We start from the raw sequence: 27,921 nt of genomic DNA on the forward strand, positions 1-27,921 counted from the left end.
CCGATGATGACACTTGGGGGAAGACTATAGTTTGTTGTCGGATCATAGTGAAATGCACTGAAATTCAAATCAGAGTATTGGCAGCGTCTGAATAGCGAAATGCGTTCTCGGTCGGTTTTCATTCTTGCTTCCCGTTGCTCTGATGTTTCCGACGAACGGGCTTGTGTAGTTCGTAGTTGATTTGTTGACAGTCTTCTTTCCTGTTGCTCAGACGTTTCTAAGGAACGGGCAAAAGCATTCTGTTCTCGATTAGTTTCAAGTCTTTTTCCCGTTGCTCCGATGTTTCTGAAACACGGGTAGTTCTCTTTTTGCGCGCTTGAGATGTCGACCGACTAAGAGCGATTTGCTTAGGCGGCATATTTTTGCAAATATTCTTTCTGACAACGAAAAAGAAATGTAAAAGTTGGCAGCGGTCGCAAATTTGCTAAATCGAAATATCTTATACATATTTTAAATAATAAAAAGACCAATAAAAATGAAATGAGATGAATAAGAAATATGAAAATTATAAGATTTAAAACAAAAATCAATTTTATAAATGAAAGAAATAAAATGGATGAATTCGAAAACTTTGCATAAATAAACAAACAAACTAATAGTTTTCAAATGACAACTGTCACAGAACTGAAATCTTCGAAAACTATATTTAATTGTGCTAACCTAAAATTACGTACTAAATATAAATATTTCTGAAAACGTGCAATTTGAATGAAATTTGGATTTTACTTGCTTGTGCTCACCTGACATAAAGAAACGCGCGAATTAAAATATAAAGTATATGCAATTTACTTTAATTTACTTTTCTAAATGAATAGAGTTATAAGATAGAAAATATCACTGTTGTTATCTTCAAGACATTTGAAAATTGAATCGTTTATAGCAAAATTTAAAACAATGGCTAGCTTCTAACCAATCAGAAAATTCCATTTCGATTTTCACTGATATCGCTGGAACGGTTTATCGCAGAATGTTCTAATGTCGACAGAAACCTTCCTCGTGCTTTGAACTATCTGTATGCCAAGTTTCATAGCTTTCTGTCGGATGGTTTAGGAGTCTATAGAGGACAGACAGACACACATTCACTTTTATATATATAGATTATATTTTTATATTTTTATACATAGGGAATTCATTAAATGTCAGACAGATAAATAACACATATTGCATAGAATTTAAGTAATATTAATCAAGGTGCGCAACGTTTTTAAAAAGTGCTTGAAGGTGCTTATCTTCGATTTTCGTCTTTTAAAAGCCTTAAGGGCTTTTTGAAAACGAATTGGTGTTTCTAAAATTGGTGCTTTTTTCATTGGGTGTTTTTAAAAAGTGCTTAATTTTTCCTTTACAATGTTGATTTTCGCTTCGAAAAGGCACAGTTCACATTGTTCTATTCAACGTTTTCATAATTAATTCAACCCCAATCTATTTCGGCTTATAGTCAGTCCGTAGCGTATGAAAACGCCATTCGTTTTACATGATTCAAAATTTAATGATTTTTGACAATTGACAAAAACAATGACAAAAGGTTTTTTTTTTTGACATGACGTTTAAAACAAGATGAAACAGTCGATTGTCAAAAGCTTTCCAACCCTGCCTAATTATGATATTCTTCTAAAGTGCTTAAAAATATTTTTGAGTGCTTGAAAAGTGCTTAAAAAGTGCTTATTTTTTGTTGGATAATTTGGCTACGCACCCTGTTAATTATTTGTACTATCATAAAATGATACAACTTGTTATCTTTATATTATTTATTATTAATATTATCATTCTTATTATGACTTTATACTTTTGTGCTTAAGGAATTCACTGAATGTTAGTCAGATAAATAGCACGCATTGCATAGAATTTATATAATATTAATTATTTGTACTATCATAACCTGTTATCTTAATATTTTTATGCTTAAGGATTTCCTTGAATGCCAGATAGATAAATGATATACATTTTATGGCATTCAAATAGTACTAATTCCTTGTACAATCATAAAGCGATTTAACCTGTTATCGTCGTATTATTATTATCATTATATAGTTATATTTATGTATCTTTATATCATTATATCTTTGTATTTTTGTTCTTAAGAAATGAATTGAATATCAGACAAATGAATGATGCATATCGCATAGAATTCAAACAATATTAATTACTTGCACAGTCATAAAACGATTTCACCATAATATAAAAAGAAAGTTTTCATAACTTTCCTTAAAAATAATACGTTTTTTATTTCATAATTTTAATTTAAACTTTAGCTAGAAAATTCCGATTATGTTCTCTGAATAAAATTATATTTAAATAATAGAAACAATGGAACTAAAAATTAATTCAATACGAATATTAATAAACCATTTAAATGAAAACTTCGAAATTGAATTATTTATTTTCATAAAAGCGAAATGAAAATAAGAATATTTAACTGCAGCGGGACTAAAATTGATTTCTAGAGTAACTCATTTTGATTTATTAACCTACTTAATCAATGCCTACTCAATAATGCTGTTCAATTAATTTTAAAAATATTACTCGTGTATGGTAGGAAGAAAGTTATGATGCATATCCATAATCTGCGCATGCAATACTTCTATTGTAACCATGGTTTAAATTTGTATCCAAATTTGTTCCTGCTTAGGTCATTTATTAAAATCAATTTCATCTCTTTTCTTAAGTATTTTATAGTTTTGAGGAAATGGAATTTTGCAATTTTATTTATACTTTCTTTAATTTCCTTAAAGAATATAAATTAATATATAAGTTTTTCAAAAAAGCTGTCTACTAATTGGCCAGTTGAAGTATAATATTGATATAATTAAGTAGTTAAAGTTGTAGTTAAATACAGAATTAATTAGGGTAAAGAAGTCATTTGTTCTAAAATTTGTGATTCTTGCGCAATATAGATATCCAAAGTTAGCCATCCTGGTAAATTAATTAAAGAGTTAGTAGTGTAAAAAAGGAAAACTACAACTATCTGGATAGTGAGGTATGAATTTCGATACATTTTTTTATGCTCTATTAAATGAAGGCAAAATTAATTCAACTGGAAAAAAGCTCAGAAGTTATAGAGGACTTTGAAAGTATTAAGTAAAAGAAAGAACAATTTTTGATTATGTCTATTTATGCATTTGACATATACACCAAAGAGCCATTGCATTATAACCACCCTGCTAATAACATGTAGGACCACCTTTAGCCCTCAAAACTGTTAGTACCAGCCGTGGCATTGGTTTCACAAGGTGTTGATAGGTAGTCTGAGGTATCTGGTACCAAGCGCTCACCAACTGGTTCTGCAATTCCTTCTTATTGCGAGGGGGTAGCGTGGCAGCACGAATTTGGTTTTCCAAGTCGGACCACAAATGTTCTATTGGATTAAGGTCAGGTGAATTTGGGGGCCAAGACATGACTTGAAAGTCACTGGAATGTTCCTCGAACCAATCCATGACGATTCGACCCTTATGACATGGTGCATTATCCTGTTGGTAAACACCATCCCCCGCAGGAAAAACTGTTGCCATGAATGGGTGAACCTGGTCTGCAACTATGTTCAAGTAGCTTACAGACGTCAGGGATTGTTCTATGAGGATTATGGGTCCTAATGTGCCCCATGAAAACATTGCTCCTGGGCGAGAAACCATGAAAACCTGAACGAGCCCATTGTAATAGATGGAGGGTGGTCATAATGTAATGGCTCTTCGTTGTATATCTAAACATAATATTCTAATTATTTTTTAAGCTGCATTGAATGAAGCCAAAACGAAAATCACTACCTTTAATATAATAATTCAATATCTTTAATAAAAAAATCAATACCTTTAATAAAAATTATTAAAGGTTCTAATAGTATTACGTATAAAAAATACAGTTTATGCAGTATCTAGGTTCAATGGGTTTGATAATACTATATGGTCAAGAGTTGTATTGAATACTACTTACTTTCTTACACTTAAATGGATGCGACCAAAACAAAGTAAGTAGAATTAAAGATGAAAATTTACGAGAGCTTGGAGTATTTAAATTAATACAATTACTGTTTTTTTTTAATATTTTAATCGACTTAGTGGGATTAATTTTTGAACAATCACTATAAATAAAGTAAAAGTGTGAGGTAAGACAGAATGCATGCCTCTATGTTGCATTTGCCAGACATAAACATTTTAAAAACTATTTCCAAACAAAAAACCACAGTGACAAGATCGTTTATCGAATGCTAAAGGAACTCTTTATGTAAAAATGTCGAAGGTCGTGATGCCTGTTAGGGGCAATGACAGATAAATATGCAGAATTAGAAGGAAATTGATAGAGTTATGCAGCAGGGTAAAAAAAAATCGATTCTGAGCTATATTTTCTTTCAAAATAGCCTGACCGTAATTTCACCATGTTTTGTATTGATTTATTTCAAAAAGTTTCCTGTATATTTAAAAAAAATAATGATAAAGAATTCTATTCTGGATGCAGTTTTAACACAAAATATATGTGCCTTGAATGAAATGAATTAAAAATCATTTTCTGTTTAAAAAAATAACAGTTTTTTTCTTTTGAAATTTTTATTTAGAAACTTGTTAGCGAAAAGTTTGGGTAATTTTTTATGTTTAAATTATGTTATTTTAAATATTTTTTTCTATAAAAAAGTCCTAACTGTCAAAATTAAAGAAAATTAAATTTGCTTATTAAATAAATAATAGAGAATTGCACGGAAGCACGATGAAAAAAAACCCAAAATGTTTTTTTTATTTTTTTATTTCAAATCACTCAAAAATTTAAAACATCAAAAATATTTTCGTCAGTATGTTTTTCAGCATTTGGAAATGTAAGTTACATATGCTATCGAGAAGATATGAATATGTGTAAGTTTTTCACGCTACGTTACATTAAAAATAGAATTTTGGAATGTTTTGAACTGCTGGGTAACTTTCTAACGGGCATTCTAGACTCCATATCATTTCTCCAATTATATTTTCTTAAATTTACGTTTATAACAGTTAAACTTTCTAGCATAAGTTATTAGAATGATCTTTGCTAGTATGCAACCTTATTTTTTTAATATTTTTATTAATCGGCATCAAATATCATTGCAGTATAAAATAAATTTTAAAATTTAGTGCATCCTGAGCCCCACTTTGCAATTCATGTATTTATTTTTATTAAATTCTTTTCTAAACTATTTTTATTGCTTTTTATAGCTATGCTTAATGATGTTTTTCGGAAATAAAAAAATTCATACATGTTAGAAAGATTACACTGGGGAACAAATATACTATTACTGCATAATAATTGCATTTATGCAATTACTTAATTTTGCCTGATGGGGAGTGAAGAATTCAAATCAGAATTTAGTTTTGCTACTAAAGCTACCCATTTCTTTTTGAAAAGCACAGTATCTTTTTAGTTTAAATGATACTTAACGTAAACGTCATGTAGATAGGGGATCACGTAAATGTTGCTTAAAATTTCTAGGGGAGTTGGGCACTTTATCAGGGTTAAATTTGTATAGGAAACTGCCCAGAAATATCACCGTTTGTGGATTAAGTGTTTATCTATTATGACCTATTTAGAAACACGTGACAAAACTTTTTTAATGGCGTATGACGACATTTTCGACATGAGTTTCTATGCAATATTAATCCTGATAATGTGCCCTACCTCATTTAGAAGTTTGTCGCAACCCTCTGTTCTATGTAACTTTCTTAAACTTGTAAGTTTCGATAAAAAAATAGACTAAAATGCTATTTAAAAAAAATATGTAGCTTAATGAGTGAAACCAATTGCATATTTGAAATCAGCGATGCAAAAGTAACTAAGATATATTATTAAATCTCATGCTGTTACGTAACTAAAAATAAAAATTAAATGTTCTTTATTGTAATCGATTGAATTTTTTTCTCAGAAATGAGAATTGCAAACGTTATTAGTGTCCATAAAAGTGACTACTTCGCTCCTTGAAGTTGAATTTAGTGACGACAGTAAATTAAATTTACTAAATATACATTTGCATTATCGATGTTTTGTGAACTGATTTGTTCATGAAAGATCAATAATATAAATTTGTATTAGTTTAAAGTAAAATTAAAGTCCTAACGAAACTGCTTTGGGTCAAATATTATTTTATTACAATACATTTATTATCATATAGTATTAAAACATCAGTGTTTGTAGTTATTTTAATATAAAAACAAGTGGAGGTCTATTATTAACTACGTTAATCCTTTCGTGTTAATTGAAAACTTTCTCCCTGAGAAGGTTAATATTGTTTAATATATCCTTTGACAAATTCGTTACACTACTTATTTTTTTATTTCAAATACCGTTGAGTTTAAACTCTTTGTTTTATGGAAACACCTTTTTAAAGCATAACTATAAATAAATTAAACACTTTGTTTCAGATAAATGTAGAACCATTAATTTTCTGGCTATGCTATCATTTTATCAACATCGCTTTGAACATTGAGTTTATTTGACACAGGAGTGAAAAAAAGTAACTAATGAAAAACATGCATTAAACTTCTTTTTTCAATGCGAGCTATAAGCAAAAAAAAAAAAAAACTGTTGTAAGCTTTAAAATAGATAGAATTGACTGCGGTTTAATTTTTATGAATGGAATTATTTAGTTGATATGGAAAAGATGGTAACCAATGAAAAAAGTACATTTCCTAAACTTCTCTCCTGAACGATCTAACTGGAATATTTGAACGAATTTTAAGATTGTTGGCTAAAATTTTCCTCTGTTGTTCAAATTTCAGGACGCTGAAATAAATAGTTCAGGCGTTGTAAGAAGGGCAGACAGACTGACCCGTAATTTCTTCATTTTATTATCATCGATGTAAAAGTTTGATGAAAATATTGCACTTCCAAGAAGTACAAACTAATGTAAGTAAAACTGAAAAACCTAAAAATCCTATAAAATATATTATTTCTGCGCAAATTGTACCATTTAAGAAAATTCAGGACTTCTAGGGGAAAAAAATAATCCATCGCGAAAATTTTCGCAGCAACAAACTTGCAGCTTTTGCTATAAAACATGAAGAACTGAATATAAGTAATTATAGAGTTCTTTTCTTTTAAATTTAACATTCTTTACCACGTAAATTAAAAAATTTTTTTTGTGTTTGCTGAAAATAAAATAAAAAATTTTCGAAATAAAGAATTACTAAAAAATATAATTACCTAATCTTTTTGATCAGTATCGTCTAATATCTTCCAGGAAAAATTTTGAGACATAATACTTACCTAATCCTCTGATCGCAAAACAAAATATCTTTAAAGTTAATTAACATCCTCCAACGTTGAGAAAGCGTTCCCATCAACTAAATAAACATCAGTGAATCTCTAAAAAAACTACAGTTTTAAACTTTTAAAAGAATTGTTAAGAGAATGGGATATCATCTTATTTGCTTATTTCTTTAAAATCTCTCAAACACAACTAGATTTTTTTCGTCATTAAATTTTATAGTTAAAAATTTAAGAATATAATCCTACGAAGCAAAGGAGAAAATAAAATAAAAACTTCATTTTAATAGATCTCTGCAAACATGGAACACTTTTGGAATTATTTTCTCCTTTAAAATCAATGAATCTGATTAACTATTTTCAAACTAGGCAAACAAATTAACGTATGCATATTTTATGTTCTAATTATTCAAATTTTCTGTTTTCTGAGAGTTTAGATTTAAAATCTGTGCATTCCTCTGGGTTTGAAAGACCCACGTTGTTTGTTCTTTATTTAATACATTTTACGAACGTTGTTTGAAAAATGGTTTTACTTTTTTTTTTTTAAATTTTCCCGTTAAGATTAATTTCGATGAGCCTTGATCATAAGATTTAAACTCTTCGGTATCAACATCTCATTGTATATAATTAAAAATTTTTCCTACATTACAGAAAAATTTAAATAGCTATTAAAATAAATAAATGGCTTATTAAATATTTCTTTATTGAATTTACAACTCGGAATTATTTTGAATAAATATTTATTTTTAAAAAGAATCAATGCAGGATGTTTGCATGTGTGTACCTGATGAAAATCCGCAATTCTGAATCGATTCATATGAAATTTGTTTCATATAAGTTTGAAGAGGTCGTGGACCTAACTGTTTGCTTTAAAACTCTATCTGATCTCTGGTTCTTGCATTAAATCCCAAAGAATTAAATTTGTATGGGATTTGCTAAATATTTTATAGTATGAGTGATTTTTTTACTTGCAGCTTTAATCAATCAGAAATTAATTTTATCCCACGTTTTTGTGAATTATTTATAGTTGGTTTTTTATGTGAGGTTATCACACGTAAAAGCTACGTTTTTTTAAATTTCCTATGAGCTGCACAATCAGTCTTCCCTATAAGGAGACCTAGTGCGTTCTCCAGAAGTGGTATCCACTCTTTCAGGACCACCACAATGGGTGAGTTAGCGTTGGCCATGTTAATTTGGACGTCTAGTTTCTACACTAGATGGCAGCACCGAGATTCTATGTAAAAGCTCCATAAAAGCTACGTTAATAGGGAAATTTTGAATATTTACGTTAGCTTCTGCATACTCCCATACGTAAGATTGAAACATCTGCGTATGCTCACTTTTATTTTAAATGCTACATATATTTGAGTTATGTTGGCGTGATTTACGCTACATAGACAAAGCTGGAGGTAAGCTGTTTATACCTGTGAAACGTTGTTTTTTGTTTAAGTCTATCTTTGAAATTGAAATATGGGCATGGAATGTGAATTTGAAGAAAAGTATTGATGATGTTTAGAAACGAACCGTGTGATCTTACAATCATTGGTTTATTCAATTAAAATATTTTTTTTTGTTTTTGTTTAGCATTATAGTTGTCTAATTGCACTAGCACCATAAGAAATTATATTTTCGCTGGTTCAAAATTCTAAATTATATTTATTTTAACTATACAATTTGGTTAAAAGAAGTTAAATATTCAATGGAAGTTTAATAACATTCTTAAAAATTAAATCAATAATGATAATAATAAGCTGCATACTGAAAAGCTAATAATGATAATAATAAGTTGCATCACTAAATTGCTTAAAATCTATATTCTGCCAAATTTTTCTGCTCAGTATCAAAGTTTTGCATAAAGCAAAGTATCTTGAATTGTTTGCCACAGCTTTAAAGAAATAGTCTACATCCATTGTAAATGTTTGTTTTGATTTTGTGGTCAAAGTTAAAACGATATTCCACAATGTTACCGTTTTTTACTTACAGATTTTTGCAAAATCTCTTATTGATATTTTTTCACGGGCGCATGTGCATTTCATCAGAACTGACGCATGCGCACTAGACGTACGCATGCACAATAACTTGAAATCTTACCTACGGGAGCGTACGGTAGCTAAAGTAAATTTGCGAAATCTTCCTAATAATTTCGCAACATATTGTGATGACGTCACAGAATCAGTATTTTAAAAAGTATATGAACTTGTTCCTTGTAAGGTTAACTTATACTATTAGTTTCGTTTTTATAGCATGTTTCTACATAATAACTAAACAAGAACTAATAAAATAAATTTGAAGTTAAGCCCAGTGAAAAATGTGGTTGATTTTGAATAACATATTTCAATTATACTATATGTACAAATAATCTTTCTTTTGGTGAGTTTCACTTCTAACTCACATTATGGTAATTTTTTAGTATGAAGCCACATCGGAATACGCAACAAATAATAAAAAAAATAAAGGTTGCGTATTAGGGGCTACGAGTGTTCAGTATTGGGATACTAGGATACTTAGCCGTTTAGGAATGAAATTGCAATGAGATTTGATAAATATTTTATAGTATGAGCGATTTGCTAGCTTGCAGCTCTAATCAATCAAAAAATAATTTCATCTCATGTTTTTATGAAATATTTATATTTGTTTTTTTTTTTATGTCAGGTTATCACACGTAAAAGCTACGTTAATAGATAGATTGAGCACTTTTACGCTAGCTTCTGTACGCTTCCGTGCGTAAGATTGATGCAACTGCGCATGCTCGCATTTATTTTAAATGCTACATATCTTTACTTTATGCTGTCGTGAGTTACGCTGCAAAGACAAAGCTGCAAGTACGCTGTATATAGCTGTGAAATGGTGTTTTCTGTTTAAGCCTGTCTTCGAAATAAAAATATGGCCATGGGATGCAAATTTAAAAAAAATGTATTGGTAAATTTTGAAACGAACCGTAAGATCTCACAACCTATAACTATAACTATAAACATTCAATAAAAAAAATTATTGCTTTTTTTATCTAACAATTTTAAAATCTTTTCAGAAAATGGTCTTTTTAAAGAATAATTATCGTTTAATAAGTCCCACAAGCTAGAAAAAATTTGATTTACATAAAAAGCGTCTAGACAGTTGCTTGCAGAGTTTTCGTATAAACAGCTGCAAGAATGTTAATTTCTGAACTAGAGATATGGTATTTAGGATTTATATTTTTTGATGATTGAATTATTAATAAACATCGACTTTTTATTCGTTTCTCCACTTAAATGGATCAAATAACTACTTTTAAAGAACTGTTTTTACTGTTTTTAAGCCTCTAAGCAACAGGCAGAAATGTGTCTTTCTCAAAAACAGACTATATATAAAACAAAAAAACATCTAGTATGGTAATATTGGTCGTTCCTGTTTTTCAAATCCTAAATCAACCTGAACTGATTTTTTCTTTAATTTAAAAAGTTTTATTTTATAACAAGTTGAAAAAATACCACGTATTTAGTTTGTTATTTTTGATATACGTAATTTGTTATAATAATACATTTGTTCACTTACCATAGCTTTCAACTTAATAGAATTCCATTTAAAACCTAAGCATGAAAAAATAAATTAACATTCAGGTCATAAAACAAAATAGTTTTTAAATATTACAACAAGAATTGGATTGTAATTTGGTTTACTTCTTTATATTTTAATCAATTTGCTAGTTGAAAGAAATTTAAAAAGGCAATATTGCTTATCCAGGTTATTTGGTCACCCTTAGCCGAGAGATATAACACACTTCTGTGAGATCCACGATGTTGGAGTTTTTTTTCTATCTTAATTTTATGTAACATCATACTGCCATGTAAATTTGGAATCCAGACCTCAACATGAAACTTTGAGGCTGGGTGATTATTTCTTTCCACAAAACATAAGGAACTGCTGTGAGGCCAAACAAATTGATCGTAATTCCATTATCATAAAATATTACTAAACCACAGTGATGCATAAATAATTTATCTAAAAAAAATTGTCTTTGAATACACCAATAATTTTTTTAAATATTCTTTAATTATTTGTTTCTACGACAGAGAAATAATCCACAAAGCAAACAATGAAAATTAACTCTTCCACACAAAAAGAAACTAATTAAATTCAAGTTTATTTATTACGAGTAACTGTTAGTATGAATTACCTCTAACTCAATATATTAATATCATAATTCATAAATGTTGCCCAAACTCAAACATTTAAATCAAATCATTCAGATCATTTTCGAAATCACACAAAACTAATATTTACTCAGCGCTTTATCCAACTCGTTGCTAAAACAAATTAGCTGTAATAGCCGTTGTCCCTCTCCGAATATTAGGGGTGCGAATTACGGTCATAAAGTTGGATTTACGTACCCGGACGAGATAATGAAACCTTCACAGCCCCCAAATAGACTGGGTAAACATTAAGTGGTAACCCTAATCGCTCATCTACTGGGCATCCCATCCATTGTCCGAGCTCTGTTACTGTCCGGCAACGCTAGATAGATATAATTTTCGGCGACCTAGTCTCGTTACTGAAATGGTAGGATATAGTTAGACCGGAAAACGGATCAGGAAACTATGGAATTAACAGTGGTGGGTTGTTGGTTAAAGAGCAATTTCTCCGAAGAAATATGCTTAGTTTGCGTTCTTAGGGAATTTCATGACAACATGATTTATCAGAATCCAAGAAAATAAATCTTTATCATAATATATCTTAGTAATTGTATGTGATTAAATAACTGTGATTATTCGATTGCTAATTTATAATACTGCAGTTCAATTCAAATTGTGAGCCATAATTAATTGCGACGCTTAATAGATATATTAAATAACGGATATAATAAGTTTTGACTAAAATACTTACGAGTAAATGAATATTATATTATAATCATGTTAAAAAACGTTGAAAGATAAAAAAATTTCCTTTTAATTATTAAATTACATAAAATGTAGTATAAAACTCTCACTAAGCTTTATAGTTCGTATCAAACTAAATTACATATCAAATTAAATCGTATCAAAATAAACAGGATTTGTGACTATATCCTGGTTTTATTATTTAGCTTTGTTACTTAAAAACAACCAACAAAATAAGGGAACTATGATGGAAACTAATGTCAAAAACCGCAAACAGGGAACATTACTATACAAATCACAGGGAACTACTGTACAACTCACAAACAGGGAACATTACTGTACAAATCACAGCGAACTACAGTACAACTTACCAACAGGGTAAATTACTGTACAAACCAGAAGGAACTACTGTGCAACACCCAAACAGTTGGAAAAACTCGCCATCTCAGGGAACTTTTTGAGCAATACAAACTTGTGTTTGTGCTGCAAAGAGAAAAAAAATCCTCATAAACCTTCCACGGTTACTCCGATGATCCATGATGCGCTTATATTTACGAATATTTTCATGAGCAATATAGCCAATGCAATCCGGGAGCGCTACGTGAATTATCAGCAATTATCGGTAGCCAGAGATTTTCTCTATTTTCTGTGATTTTGAAAAAAATGTACTTCATATTACTTTAAAAAATTACAATTTTGTATTGTAATGATTTCTCGCTGTTTTGCTAACAGAGTTACTGTAGATTTTGCATCTTGAACTTTATTTTCATACCTAAAAAGAGTACTTAATACTTAAAGTACATACTTAAAGTAAAACTTAAATACCAAGATATATAAGGATCCTTCTTCCAATGCATTGTGACGACGTTACACTCGATAGAAGTGTTGTAAAAACTATTCTATCTATAACATATGATTTTTTGAGACCTAAGTAATAACCCATATTGTAATTATTTTAATTTGCACTAGTTGATAAAAGTGCAGTCTTTTGATCAGCGAGGGTTAATCTAAGTAATGAAACTTTGATTCAAAACTCTATTTGGGAATTTTATTTAGGGTTTTTTCTTGATCTGTTTATACTTTATGGACAGCAAAAAATGAATTTGAAGCTTGAAATGTAGGCACAGAATTTTTTTGTTTTAAAATCTTGCAAAAATCCCCTATTAATAGTTCTCGATGTAACATGCAATCAATGACGTATTATCAGTTGTTTTATTACGTACAATGCTGTAAATTATTTTATAAATATAATAATTGTAATAGCATATTATACTTCTCCATATGTTGATAAAAAAAACAATTCAAAAAAATGAATTTGATAATCAAATTATATAAATAGATAAATGTGATTGTAAATTTACATAATCATCCTCAATCACTTTCAATTTAAATTTGAATGATTACAACATTCAGTGGTTGATGTAAGTACAGATAATTTAGAAACATTTAAAAACTGTGTAAAGTTCATCACAGATGTGATCAATTTCAACTGCTAAGATCAGTTGACATGAAATGATAATTCATGTCAACCATTTTAATATAAATTCATAAATGAAGTGTCCTTTCAAGTAAAATTTTGTTCTAATTTTGAGAGCTATTATTTCAATTAAAAATATGAAAAAATTATTAATACATACAGCTATGTTGTTCTAATATAATTACATCACACTAGAGCTGTTCAATTGACAATTAGCGACAGTCTGGGAAGCATCCTGAAGATAATCCGAAGACATGCCATTACAATTTTGACCCTCTGCAGATGGAAGGGCACTCGCACTGTAATATCTGTTGACCTACGCACCAAGTCGAGCACTTTGCGGTAGAACTGTATAACGAGGACCTATGCCTCACACCCTCGGTCCCATTGCAGGATGATCAAAGTGGTCACCCACATGCGCATTGACCGCAGCCAGTGATGCTTGACTTTGGAGATTTTCTGGGAACCGTGTCTTGACGATTCGTCCACTGCGGGATTATATAGTTATGTATTGGATTAACATGTATATATTTTCATTAATTCCCATCAATTTTGATAAACAAATGTCGCAATTATGTAGATTAATCAAAGACTACTTTAAATGTCTTCAATTTTGCTTGTAGAGTAAGTATTATGATGGGTAGTATCAATTTCATATTTTTCTTACTTTAATTGCTTAAAAAGTATACATGGATATTAAAATATGAATTTTCAATTAATTAAAATATTAGTATTACAAATTTCTAATTAATTAAAATAAACTGCATTGCAAGTAATTTTTAAAAGCTCTAAGAACTCGTGACCATAAAATTTTTCTCGCTTTGCGAAAGTAAAATTGAAATAATATTGCTTTTATATGAAAAGCAATCGATATAAATTTGCTCTGACACTTTCAAAATTTATACTTTTATAATAAATTTTAAATAAAAAAAAATTGAGAATATAATTTTAAAAAACACAAATGAAACAAAATATAAATTACGTAGTAGCTTATTTTATGAATAAATTTAATATAATTAGAATTTTAATTAAATTTTCTTATTGGTATTTCTTATGGTGAATATTTATTAACACAATAATTCTTTTTCTTTTGGAGAATAAAATCCTTATTTAAAACATAGTTTATTTTTTTTAAATAATTTCAAAGTAATGAAAGTAGGAAATCAAAAATATTAAAAATATAACATCAAACAAAATTTCTTTATTTGTAAAAAAACGAGAAAAGAAATGTTTTTGCGGTAATTAATAACAAAATAACTTTTTAATAAAGAGGAATGACTTAAAAAAATTCCCTTTGTTGAAATTTTTCAGATATTCTAATTATTGAAGTGTGTTTTTTCGTTTGATTTTAATCATTGATACAATTTTTTTTTAAATTTTAAGCGTCTGCAGTAAATGAAGGAAAAAATTGTTTTTTTCTTCTTTTTTCTTGATGTTCCAAATGATTTGCTGTTAATTAAAATGAAAATGGTTTTTTTGCAAATATAATTAAGATTTTATTATTAATATTGCTTATTGTTTGCTTCTGGTTTTATCGCTAAAGAAAGAAAGCATGTTATTTTCAATGCATAAACTAATTACCCCTTTGACACAGAATATTTTATTAAACATAATTTTCATTATTTTGTTTTAGTGTAGGCCAAAATAGGCGAAAGCTATAATATGTAGCAAATTCATAATTTATGTTTATGAAAGTGAGTTTGAGTAAAACTCTTCCAAATATGGCTCACTTCCAAACAATAATATTCAAATTTGTACTTATTTGCATTTATTTATTTCTAAGGGAAACAGTTGTTCATATTTGAAATTTCCTTAAGTTACAAAATCAACTACTAATTAATTTTTGATTATGAATGGATTTTCTTTTAAACTACATTTTGTATATTTTATATTTCAGTACAAATATAATTCCAATAATTTAAAAGAAATTTTATTAACTATTAGCCTGTTTTTCATATTAAAAAATACCAAAAAGCATTTCTGTTTGTAATTCGAGAGTAAGAGAAAAATTGAAAATGGACACCGGTGTCTCATCTGCGTCAAAGGGTTAAAAATTGGGTTAAAACAATGTTTTGGGCATTTAACTTATCACACAGTTTTAAAACATTAATCTTTCTGTAATATACAGCAGTATTTAAACATATTTTTGTGTATCAATACCAAATAAATAATTAAATAAAAACAATTACAAAGTTATTTTAGTATTATACGATAAACAAAATTTAAATGGATTTTTACTTAAAAATATCAGGAAAATGGTTTTTGCTTGTTTTTTAATATATTTATATTAAAACACAAGCAAAAAACCATTTTCCTGTTTCCAAAAACCATATAGGAATTATGAAATACCCCAGAAAATCGAACAGGAAGATGGCACATAGGCAATATTATTACTTGCTTTTACTTTTTTGATATTTGTGAGCATCTGGCAGGTGTAAAAATTGCACATCAGATTGAAAATGAAGTCATGTTTTGCACCCAAAATATCCTTATCAATAGACCACTAAAATTCTTCAGTTACAACCTTTGATTGTAATAAAAATAAGGCATAAAAATACACCAGAGATTGATATAAACGTTTGGTAAGTGTAAAAAAATGAGGCTATGTTTTGCGCCAAAAATAGCCTCATTAATATACATATAAAGTTGTTTATTTACAACTTTTGATTATAAAAACGTAACTTCGAGCGTGAAAAAATGCACCAGAGATTGACATTTATAAACGTTTGACAGGCGAAAAACATAATATTCCACAGTTTGAAAATGAAGTCATATTTCGCATCAAAAATAACCTCTTCAAATACCATAAATTAAACCTCTTAAACATCTCGTACAATCAACCTCATATATACTTCAAAATCACCTTATGTGTTATGAGAGTTCTAGGCAAAAATGCTAAAACGCTGGAAAACTTTCAGTGTTCCATAACACCATTTACATAGTTAAAACACTCTGACTATAGCTGATAAAATAGCACATTATAAAATTTCAAAGAAATGTGTCTCTCAGTTTTACGAGTATACATCAACTTCAGTACATAACGAAATTTGAATGCAAAAAGTGTATAGGCATTTAGGAATTTCAAAGGTGGTAACAAGGCGTATTTTATCTTATCGGATTTAACTAGATCTCAAAACACAACTGGAAAACATTCCCGAATTCCCGAAAACTGTTTTCGAATAAAATATAGACATAAATATTACCACCTGTGATCATCTTGAGTGCAATACAAATTCGAAATTGGGGAATGGATATAAGCATAAACCACTCTACTTTAAGTCCATATGTTCCGTTTCTGTAAAGGGATTTTTTTTCTTCCTATCCTGAATTTCTTGGCTTATTTCCGTCATGCCTGAAGATTTGACATATGGAACTGGTATGCAGATTAGGGAAAAAAGGGAAATAGAAGAAAGCTTATAAAAAACACCGGCTCGAAAAGATAAATAAAAAAATACAAAATATTTCCAGCTTCTTTTCCGGTAAATAAAAAAGAAATTGGTCAAAACAAAATATGTGTGAACGTATTTCTCTGAAGAGAAAAGGAAATAAATTCCCGAATAGTACGTCATGTAAGAAACCCATATGAGCAAAAACGTAAAATATGTGACAGTTTATTTGTAACAATTGTAAAGGAAATGTAAATTCTCGGGAAAGAGATAAAGTAAGAAAAAAAATGTTTCTTTCATATTTCTCTGAAATTGTGTAGGGGAATTTAAAAATTATTGTTTTTTTATTTTGAATGATATGCATGCATAAAAGTGCATTTAAATTTTCTCCTATTTTCATTTCCTCATTTTAAAGTATGTAATCTCTATGGTATTGCTTATAAAACAAACCAGTTACATAAGATTGCAGAGTTTTTCTTATTTTACTTTTATTTCAAAAAGTAAAATAGCTTTTTTTATATTTTATCAATAACACAGAGCTGCTTTTATAAATGAAAATTATTAAATATTTTACAATAAATGTAATGGATGCAAGGTTATCATAATTCTAAATGTATAATTGAATAATCACAACTCTATTACTATCGAAATTTTTAAAAAAAGTCATTAGTTAGGATAATGGGATGAAAAACTACAAATCCAGTTTGCTTGCCAGTAGAAATTTAAAGGAGTTTTTAATAATCACATTTCAGCATCTACTCAACATCTATCCTCAAGAAGACAAATAATAATTGACATTTTTCGTCTTGCTCTCCTCGGTAGTGGTTCGTCATATTTTGGTGACGTTTTTTTAACTCTTCCACCTTTAAATATTAATTAAAGACCCTCTATTCTGCTCTTTTTAAGCTTTAATGAAGTTTTTAATAATCACCTATCAACATCTTTTTGTTTCCTCCAGTAACCAAACAGATTTTTGACATTTTCCCTCTCATTTCCTCCTTAGTAATTCGTCAGATTTCGATAGCGTTTTTGACTTTTACTCTTTTTAATGTTAATTCAAGACTGAGCAGGCTTCTCCCGAATACATCCTGGACTGTTTGGGACTTTCTAGAGAGGAAATATACTCATCACCCCTTCTGGTCCTCAATTTTCTTAGGATCAACGATCCTTGTCTGACTTCGTCAAGCATTTGGAGGATAAGCCACAACAGCAACAATTCAAGACCTCTATTCTAATTTTAATGTTTTGAAGGGTTATAAAATATATGTTAAAGATGGTTATTACAACAAACCAAACATTCTATGATATATACCTCTATATAATAAAAAAAATCTAATTTTTAAATAACATTTCTCACTATTGTCAGCACATTCTTACTCTCATGGTATTCTTTCTTATTTAACAAAGGAGATCAAAATTTCTTTAGTTCAGCATAGTTCAGTTCATTTCTTTAGTTCAGTCATCAGCATAAAATTATTGAACGATATAGAGATATTTCTGCATGTAAAGTACTTCTTCATTATATACTTAACGGTGTTTACCTGTAATAATTTATTTATCACTTTTCTTAGTATTTTCTGTTATTTTTATGCTTTTGAGTTTTATTATTATTCCAAATTAATATTTGAAAGTTAAATGGGGTGTTGTTATAATATCTACTTATTATATGATATTACGAACTTTTTTATGATAAACAATTTTAAAACGGTAGAAAACTGGTTACCATTTTACTATCAGGTAAAAATAAATAATTTTTATTTGCCATCATAATATGCTTTATGTAACTATACATCCAGACTATATATGCTTAATAAAGTGTATTATAAAATTTGGAAACATTATGAGAAATCACATCAGGTTATAAATTACTATTAAAAAATAATAATAGTCATAAATTATTTTTATTACTGAATGCTATTAAACTAAATTAAAGCGTTCCTGCAACAGCCCGTTGTGGGCCAGGGTGTTGCATGATGTTAAGACACAGCAATTTCGTGACCAAAAGCATGATTATGGCAATGTTGTCAGAACTGCTCTCAGGCCGCTTTTACTTCCTAGACAAGCTTTTTATTACATCATACATGATTATTCATATTTTATTACATATTTTATTTACATCATACATGATTATTCACAGATAGAAAGCTTTCTTTTCATTTACAGAAAAATATCATTATTAAGGCATTATTTTCCTATCTTAGATCATTTTCATAAGGATAATAGAAAAGTATTGAAATTTTTAGTATCAGTATTTCTTACTAAAAAGGTGTTCATATGCTTTACAGCGCAGTAAAAATTATTTAAAATTTATGTAAGCGAAAGTCTTATCCAGCGTCCAATTGTTCAGCACTCTCCTCTTGACAAGTGATTACGAGTTAAAATATTTCATTATTTGAATTCTGATTCAAAGGATAAAAAAAAGGAGAAACAATAGCTATCTCGTTTAGATAGAAATGTTATACACGCAAATAATCCTAAAGCATTATTTCTTTTTTGAGACATAAAACCTTTACTACTATTACATAACTACTATTAGACCTGTAATCTTAAAATATGCTTTATTCGACTCAACGCAATATTATGCATCAGAAACAGTACCTCACTTGTCTAGCAATATTAATTTTAAAATTAACAAACACTTCATAAATAAATTCAAAACATTTTTAATCAAAACACCTTATTGTATTTTATATTTATAGCCTTTCAGATAATCTATGAAGTAGTAAATAACAATATTAACACTAAACAGCCATCAACTAAAGAAGAAATCTAAGTCAAGCTCCAGACGAACGCTTCAGAAAAAAAATTGGCTAAGTTATAAATTATACTCCAAAAAGATGCAACAACTTTAAGGAAAAAAAAGCATCCACCTCTTTTCACATCATACATTATTCACAGATAGGAAGCTTTTCCCCTCTTTGGGGAAAAAGAATAAGATTAAAGCATAATATCCCCAGTCTTAACTTATTCAAAAAAGGATAATAAATAAGTATTGGAAATTTCAGTATCGATATTTCTTACTGCCAAGGCGCTTAAATGGCGGGTATTAATATCAATGAGCGTCTCCGTGAGTAAGGCACAATAAAAATAAATTCTAAACTAGTTTTATCCTTGAATACATTTAAATGTGTGCATAACCAGTAGAATCATTTTTCTTTCGGGTAAGAATGCGTAGGAAGTTTTTTTTTTTTACCGTCATATCGTGACCAATTATCAACTCAATAATACATTTCGAACCTTTATGAAAATTTTGTTGGATATTGAATTTTATTTTTTTTATTACGTCTGGGAAGTTGGATTAAATTAGACAGAAGTTCGTCGAGGAGTCAATGTCGATATAATAAAAATATGGATTGCTGGAAGAAATGGGAATTAGGAATTGATAGAACATAAAAGGATTTTTTATTTTTTATTTTATTTATTGACGCAGAAAAAAAGTGAAAAAATTCTTCCCGAATACATTTTTGATATTCTGATCTAAATTCGATAAATAACAGAATAGAATTATCTCTACTTGAAATAAAATAATTCGGTATGTGTTTCTGTCTGTGTAAAATGAGCACTGAGGCCAAATAGCTAAAAAAATTTTTACGGATAAAGTTTATTAGAACTTTTTATACTGAGTTTTATAAATGGGTATTAGGAATTGATTGAACATAGAAGGATTTTTGATTTTTATTTTATTTATTGACTCAGTAAAAAGTGAAAAAAAAAAATCTTTCAGAACACATTTCTGATATTCTGATCTAAATTCGATATATAACGGAATAGAATTATCTCTACTTGAAATAAAATAATTCGGTATGTGTTTCTGTTTGTGCAAGGTAAGCACTGAGGCCAAATAGTTCTCCTAAATTTATTGAAAGATAAAGTTTGTTCGAAATTTTTTAATGAGTTTTTCCTTTTCAGAGCTCTGACAAGTTTTTTTTTTAATTAAAAAAAATAAACATGTATACTACATACCATATGATTATTTCATAAATAGCAAATTATTTATTTTTTTGAGTTATGACTTCATAAATTTAATGCTTTACAAAGTTTAAATCTTTATACTCATAATTGGGTACTTGAAGAAGAAGATCACTGAAACCCGCACATGTGACCTATGACTGCAGCTCCAGCGGATTATTTACAAGCAAAATGTCTCGTTAAAGTTGAGCTAAGTTTCTCCGCACGAGTTGGAATGTTAATTGACGTGAAATTAATTAAATACAACGCCGTATTAATTGAAATATAATTCCTTCTCGTCTTAATTAAGATTTATAATTTGTTTATGCTTTTTATTGTAACCATGATATATTTTTGTTTTGTATACCTAGAAACTGCAACAATAGGTTATGTTATGTTTATTATGTGAATGGCTTCATGCTTTCTTTCCTTGTCACTTCTGCCTTCGCGTAAGTATATGGAATGCATCACTTAAGAGAATCGATACTTGATGAGCTTGGCTTACTCGAAATCGAAGGGAAAGAACAGTTGCTAACGTAAGCAAATGCCACGCTTCAAACAACCTATCAGGATCGAGATACACACACTGCGTCACTTGCAGGTATCCCATTTAAGCTCATTAACGTCTGTAAAAAATGTTAAGATGACTATATAAAATTATTCCTTTACACAGATACAGCCACTACATTATAAATGATTTATGTCTTTATAAAATTTCCTTTTTGAGTTAAGACAATACACAATTATAGATATACAGATTTATATCTTTACCTTCATAAATGATAGCTCGTTTATGTTTATAAAGAATTTATTCCTTAAGTTGCGAATTTACAAAATTATTACTTTGCAAATTTAAAGCTTTATATTTCGAGCTCCTCAAAGCACAGTTCCTTCAATTTTTCGCCATTAAAAATGATCTATTTCCCTAGAAAAAGAAAGTAAGCCTTGTAAACTTGCTTAAAATTATAAACATTAGTTTCAAAATTAAGACCACAGCAGAAAAAATTCGGGTTCACAGCTACGTTTTGATCTTTTTGGCTGTCAACCTTTGTTTTGATTGGGGAACAACTTGATTACATAAAAAGTAAATGATAAACAAAAAGAAATATATGAAAGCATAATATTTAAAATCAAACACAAAAGTTTCTGAGTAAATATGTCTAAAATTTCTTATTTAGTTCGGATAATAAATTTTAAATTAAAATGAACTTCGAGTTTATTAATTATTAATTTTTTTTTCTTACAAAAAATGAACAAAAATGTAAAACAGCATAAATTAAATCAGCAAATATTTCAGAGACAGCAGTAAATATTTTATTAATGTCTGGTTAGATGAACTTCGTGATTTTATATTTTATTGAACTTGAATGCAGATCGATGCTTCCAAAGTAGTGCGCATGCCCAACATAGAAAGAATTTGCTTGTTAAAAATGTAAATGGCAAAAAATGTAAAAAGTTTTAAATATAATACAACAAAAATATCTAAGAGCAAATATGACTGAAGTTTCTTGTTTTTTTACTATTCGGGCAATGAGCTTTGATTTCAAATAAATCTAGTGAAATGATTTCAATTATTGAAAAACTATTATTGAAAAGTCTTCATAAAAATGTATTTTCTATAAATTCATTTTTATATAGCTAAATAATATCTATAATAATAAATTGAAGAGTTAGTCAGTGCTTCTTTGCGTCAACAGAGCCATCTGCAACAGCGTCCAGTAATTTGGACAGTGGGCAAAAGGGCAATTTTAGCCTCCAATTCTAAAAATCATTCAAAAGTTTCAATTTAAATGCTCGAGAGAGATAATTTAAAAATAAATTTTTTTACTTTGTTCAGAAGCAGATATTGATATAAGTAATACTATAGATGAATTTGTTTTATCAAATATATTAAAGATAACAACAATTATGTTTGCAGTTTAAAGTTCTCATTAATCAAAAAGTAGAAAAAATATTGCTAATTCTTTGAGATTTTTTTAGTCATGCCTCAATGGTAAATATGAAGGTGGTAGCACATTCGGACTTGGTCACAAAATTAGTATTCATAAAGTTACATGAAATCAAGTAATTATTTTGCTTTCTAAATAGTTTATAAGTAACGGTAATTTAAGAAAATGGAAAACAAAATTAAGGGAGAAATGGTACTAATTCATTAAGGTGTCGAAATTCGCCTTATTATTACTGACGCCATTAGTGTTTAATTTTTTATTAGGTATTATTGATATAAAAAATTAGCAGTGTACTAAAAAAATTAATGGGGAAAAAGTACTTAATGGGGTAAAAGTAGGAAAATAGCACAAAATTACCATGCTATTATTGATGCTCATTATGTTCAATTAATTTTCATAATAAGTCCTAATCGAAAAAAAAAAGTTTTAAACGAAAACTTCATGGAGAAATAGGATTAATTTGTTAAGGAAAAATCGTAAATTGTCCTACTAACAGTGATGCCAATGATGTTTAATTAATTTTGGTAGTAGATACTAATTAAAATAAAAAACTAAGCTATGAGCTAAAAAGTAAAATTAATGGAGAAATAGAACTAATATGTTTAAAAAAAGTAATAATAGCATTCACTCCATAATTAATTTTGGTAATTATTAATTGAGATTAAAAAAAAAGCTATTTACTAAACGTTAATATTAATGAAGAAGAGGTATCCATTCTTTTAAGCAAATCGTATAAAACCGCCAGGCTATTTTTGACGCCATTGATGCTTAATTAATTTTTGTAATAAGTACTTACTGAAATTAAAAAAAAGTTTAGTACTGAAAAGCAAAACTAACGGAATAATGTGACAAAGTTCGTTAAAGAGAAGTGCAAAAAATCATTATACTATGAATATCATTGAAGCCAATATTGTACCAATTTTGGTGATACTTAAGAAATAATTGGAATAAGAAAATTAGCACGATACTAAATAAAAATTAATGGAGAAATGATACTATCGTTTCAGAGAAAAATAAAAAATACTCATGCTATTACTGAAGCCAACGATGCTTAGTTAATTTTGGTAATCAAAACTTCTCGCATTATGTTAATTGTTGCAATTTTAATATCGGTACAAAATATATTAATATTGGTGCAAAGTATTATTTATGAAGTATTATATTATGCTTTATGAAAATTGTTGTAAAATATTTGATAGTAACTGAAGAACTCCAAGAAACTGAAGCGGAAGAATATTTTTGATGATTTGAAAAGCATCATTTCTTCAAAATGGTGAAGATGGTAATGAAATTCTGGATGTTTTGCGATCTACATGTTTCGTCACCCATTCTCAAGACTTCGCAGACATTATTGAGGAAGTTAAAGTGATTTATATCCGTGGTAGCCGAGAGAGATAGAGAAGGGGGTGACCGAAAGAAGCACATCAGGGTAAGATGATATCGAGGTATTCAGGAACTCATGTCGTTAAGATAGGAATCGGCATCCATATGAAGGATACAAGATTTCCGGCAGTTAAAATGAGCAGAAGTGACAAGGATGGAAAGAAACATCTCCCGGGTATCAAAATGAGCTGTCACATTAGCTCATTTTGATCCCCTGCATTCTTGTTGTATTATAATGTATACCTATTCTCATGTTAATGATGTGAGAACCTCGACACATCTACATAGCGAGTGGAAATGCATTTTACCCTGATTTGCCTCTCTCTGTCACTGCAGTATTTGTAATCTTGATTTTTTCTCATTTTTTCATTTTTGGATGCAGCTTCATTTTCCATTTTTCAATTTCATTTTCATGTTGGACAATTTCACGTTTTTTATTTCAAATCACTTTTGTTTCCTTATTTACGCCTGGCGAGTCTTGAGATAAAGCACCAATTTTCCAATGTTTGAAACGTTACGACTTTCACTGCCGTCTTCATAATTTTGAAGCAAATGAAGTTTTTTAAATCGTCGAATACATTTCATACTTATTAAAACTACATAAATGCTGTACATTTTTATTATAAAAACTGTGGAAATAGCCCCTCGAAATGAAGATAGTTGGTTGATTGTAATAAATTTTAATTGACGTGAATTGGCCTCGATAATATGCTAAATGATTGAGATTTAATGAGATGAACTTATAAAAACGTTTTATTTCTTAATTTCATAACGTAAAGCCACTGGAAAGGCAATTAAAAATTAATTAAAAAATAATTATTTAAGCTATATAATTGTTGCAGTATAGGTATTTCAATTTTATGGATAATTTCGTAGTGTTGAGAAATAAAGACTTATTAAATATTTACTTTTTTTCACGAGAACGAAGACCGGGTATTCTAGCTAGTGCATAACAAAAATAGTTTTGTATCAGTTTTATAAATAAGAATAAATTTAGAATTCAAATAAATTTTCAAAGTAAAATTTTAGAAATTGTGGAAAATAAACATATTAAAAAGTCTTCTAAATCTGAAAACAATTACCAATTGTTTAAAGTTACGGAGACACACTAAAAACACAATTTACTTCTTAGTTAGATTGTAGCTTATTTGAATATTGCAACAATTATAGTATTTAATCACAATTACTTTCCTGGATACTTAGGATTAAGTACTTCTAAATTTATCTTCTACTCAAATAACACTAGCATTAAAAGGAAACGTGATAAAACTTAAAATCAGCATATTACTTTTTTTTAATAAATTATAAAAAAGTCAACCTATCTGAATTTCAATTATAATATCGCCATTACTGAAGAAAGACTGTTTCGATCTACTCACCATTTGTAACTTTTATATTTTGCCGAGTTGCCATTTAGATAGAGTTATTATGTTTCACTAAAAAATTAATACCGTAATTGGGTGCTTTTTATTCATGCTCTACAATTTGTGCTTTTTCTTCATAAATATTAAAGAATAAATTACACTTGAAGTGCGCCAGCGTTCGAGGTACATTAATTAGTTTTCTGCGTTATTTTCCCTCGGAATTCTGAGCTGTTTTAATTTTGGGAATTTATGCTTACGCACGGAAACACAATTTAGGAAAGTTGATGTACATACCAAAAAATCTGCTTTTAGATGCCATAACTGAGAAAACTTGATGTTTAGGCAATAATATAATTTGCTATGGAATGCGCGGTATGTGGGTAACTATACGATGAAAATAATTTTCATGGTTTTGAAACCAATTTAGATTGGTTGGATGTATATTTTCACACAAAACCATAAAATCACATCGAGAAAATAATGATGTTTAGACAATAATATAATTTGATTCGGAATGCAAGGTATGTTGAGAACTACAGGTTGAAAATAATTTTAATAGTTTACGAACCATTTGAGGTTTTTTGAATGTATATTTCAACACAAAACCATAAAACTGCAATCAAGAAAATGAATATGATCAAAACTATCAGAATATGATAAAATTTACCTGACTCTACAGGAATGCAAAAAAGCTAGATAATTTTTACCGAAGAGCTTTGGTAGTGATTTTGATAAAATTAACAATTGATTATGGTTTTATAATATGTTATTAAATTTGGTAAATGAGGTAAAATTTGATAATTTCATCATTATACCTTAGAGCATGCCATAAAAACCATTTATTGGATTAAATTTAGCTTTCAGTTTAGAATTTTTGACTAAATGTGTGATAGTAAAATCTATAATCTTGGAAACCGGGAATTTCCGGAAAACAGCTACCATATGAAAGGAAAAATTGTCAGAGGAATGGTTTGAATATTGTATATTTTGATTTGTATTACAAAATTTCTGGTTAAATTATCAGAAACATCATTACCACACAAAGCAATAATTTTACCAGATTTTTTTTACCTCCGTACGTAATTTTGACTAAACTTACATTGTTCGTTTTTACACAGTTAAGTATTTTTCATAATAGTTAAAATAAATTTCTCTATTTAGCATAAAAATATAATTTTCTTTCGATTGTTCTTACTGCTTCTGAATATTATTGGTGCCGTTAAATTAGACAGAAAAATCACATGATAGGACAGTTAATAAACAAAAAATGGAACGTTCTTTATTTGTCGTCTGCATGAAACTAATCAAAGTTTTAATGGCATTTATATGGATATTTATCCTTTATTTAACGGTATGAACCTGAAATATATTTTTACCTTCATTTTAGCAAGTCAAGCTCAAGACATGGGAATTATCGAAAAAACTCCTCTATAGCTTTTGGGATTCACTATCTCTATGGGGATGGATGGTTAGATTGAGAATGAGTTGACATGTTTTGTTTAAATACTGTTAATGTTTTAAAGATGTCAAAATTCAAAATTTATAACACAAAACACATAATTCGCTGCAATGAATTATTTTAAAATACAGATATCTGTAAGTTGCCCACCTCAAAGCTACATAACCTGAATGCATTGATTATGATAGTAGTACGTACAACAGTAGTGTGATAGTAGTACGATAGTAGCATGTACAATATTTCAAACTAATTTTAAATTAATTATTATTATTTTTTTTAAATGAAACGATAAACCACTGGAAAGCACCAAGTTTTGCGTGTTTTCTCAGAGTAAAATTCTGTCTAAGAATTGCAATATTTCATAGTAAGAAATCAATTATTTGGTGCCTCATCAAATGCTGAGATAAGGTTGACTAATAGCGGTTTGTTTCAGAATTCATATTTGGCTTGAAATTAAACTTAACGTTTAATTTTAAAGAACAAATATATTATGAAAACACTCGATTTTTTCTGCACTTGAGAGTATTTGTATCTCGTTAATTAAAATAGATTATACGGTATATATTATACATATATAGATTCGACAGTACTTTTCGGTTAGCCAGGCATAAGTAAAATACACTATTTCTTATTTAATTTAATTTTATGGGCTTAAAAAATTAAAAAAATATATATAATGTTAGTAGAGGTCTACATTTATTGGCCATTTTTCGCTTTCTTCAAGCTAATCAAAAAGTTCCGATTAAACGACAGAAACATATTTTAAGAAAATCTATTTAAAATTTATTTTTTAAATTAAATTTAACGTATTTATTTAATGAAAAACATATTAGCAGATTAAATATAAATTTAAGAGTTAAATGATTATAAACTACTTTCGACTTCAT

This window comes from Parasteatoda tepidariorum, chromosome 3, assembly GCF_043381705.1.
Source record: "Parasteatoda tepidariorum isolate YZ-2023 chromosome 3, CAS_Ptep_4.0, whole genome shotgun sequence".
NCBI lineage: Eukaryota > Metazoa > Arthropoda > Arachnida > Araneae > Theridiidae > Parasteatoda > Parasteatoda tepidariorum.